This window comes from Capsicum annuum, unplaced genomic scaffold, assembly GCF_002878395.1.
Source record: "Capsicum annuum cultivar UCD-10X-F1 unplaced genomic scaffold, UCD10Xv1.1 ctg44393, whole genome shotgun sequence".
In the NCBI taxonomy this organism is placed as follows: Eukaryota; Viridiplantae; Streptophyta; class Magnoliopsida; order Solanales; family Solanaceae; genus Capsicum; species Capsicum annuum.
In genome coordinates, this window is record NW_025851917.1 from 1 (window position 1) to 1,722 (window position 1,722).

The following is a 1,722-nucleotide window of genomic DNA, read 5'->3' on the forward strand; positions in this document are numbered from 1 at the left end:
AAGCTCAATCCAGCCAAGTGTGCATTTGGCGTTCCATCCGGGAAACTTTTGGGTTTCATAATTAGCCGCAGAGGCATTGAATTGGAACCCACCAAGGTAAAATCTATTCGAGAATTGCCGCCTCCGAAGAATAAAACTGAGGTCATGAGTTTTCTTGGAAGGCTGAATTATATAAGCAGATTCATCGCTCAGCTCAGCACTACATGTAAACCGATATTTAAGTTGCTAAAAAAGGATGCTGCTATCCAATGGACAGACGAATGTCAAGAATCATTCGACAAAATTAAAGAATATTTGGCAAATCCTCCTGTATTGGTCCCATCGGAACCTGGTAGGCCTTTATTTCTATATCTATCAGTGATGGACAAGTCTTTTGGCTGTGTTTTAGGACAACATGATATCACAGGCAAAAAGGAACAAGCAATCTATTATTTGAGCAAAAAGTTCATGAGTTACGAGGTGAAATATACTCTTTTAGAAAACACATGTTGCGCCCTAACTTGGATTGCTCAGAAATTGAAGCACTATCTTTCGTCCTACACAACCTACCTCATTTTTCGAATGGATCCTTTAAAGTATATTTTTCAAAAACCTATGCCCACAGGCAGATTGGCGAAGTGGCAGATTTTACTTACAGAATTTGACATTATGTACGTTACCCATACCGCTATGAAAGCGCAAGCATTGGCCGATCATTTGGCAGAGAACCCAGTTGACAATGATTATGAGCCTTTGCGAACTTACTTTCCTGATGAAGAGATAAATTCAATTGAGGAAGAAGTTCAAAATGATATGTATGCATGGAAATTATATTTTGATGGGGCAGTCAATGTCAAAGGAGTAGGAATTGAGGCGGTTCTTGTCTCACCGACCGGGCATCATCATCCCGCCACAGCACGACTCCATTTCTTTTGTACTAATAACACAACAGAATATAAAGCTTGCATCATGGGGTTAAATGTGACAATAAATCTGGATGTGCACAAGCTAATAGTGTTGGGAGATTCCGAATTACTCATTCGACAAATTCAAGGTGAATGGGAAATGAGAGATATCAAGCTCATTCCATACAAACAATTCGTAGAGGACCTTAGCAAAAGGTTTGAGTCTATCGAGTTTAGACATATTCCCAGATCCCATAATGAGCTGGCTGATGCCCTGGCTACCCTAGCTTCCATGCTCCCGTACCCAGGAAATACGCATCTCAACCCATTAGAGATACAGATACGAGATCAACATGGTTATTGCAATATAATTGACGCAGAACCAGATAATGAACCTTGGTACTATGATATCAAATGCTTCCTAAAGTCAAAAGAATATCCAATACACGCCAAAGCAGATCAAAAAAGAACCATTAGGAGACTTGCTAATGGTTTCTTCTTAAGTGGGGAGATTCTGTACAAATGAACCCCAGACTTGAACTTGTTGAGATGTGTTAATATCCAGGAAGCTGAAAGAATCATGAATGAGGTACATTTGGGGGTGTGCGGTTAGCATATGAATGGCTATGTTTTAGCGAAGAAGATCATGCGGGCAGGATATTATTGGTTAAATATGGAGCGAGATTGCTTTCGCTTTGTTCGCAAGTGTCATCAGTATCAAATTCATGGTGATTTGATTCACTCGCCACCTTCAGAGCTGCATCCTATGTCTGCTCCTTGGCCATTCATTGCTTGGGGCATGGATGTAATCGGTCCAATAGAACCAAAAGCTTCTAAT

At 40.5% G+C, this 1,722-nt stretch overlaps 1 pseudogene; it reads left to right on the top strand.

Annotated features, from left to right (window-relative positions):
- The first annotated feature begins 948 nt into the window (after positions 1 to 948).
- LOC124892146 lies at positions 949 to 1,689 on the top strand (annotated as a pseudogene).
- The last annotated feature ends 33 nt before the right edge of the window (positions 1,690 to 1,722 follow it).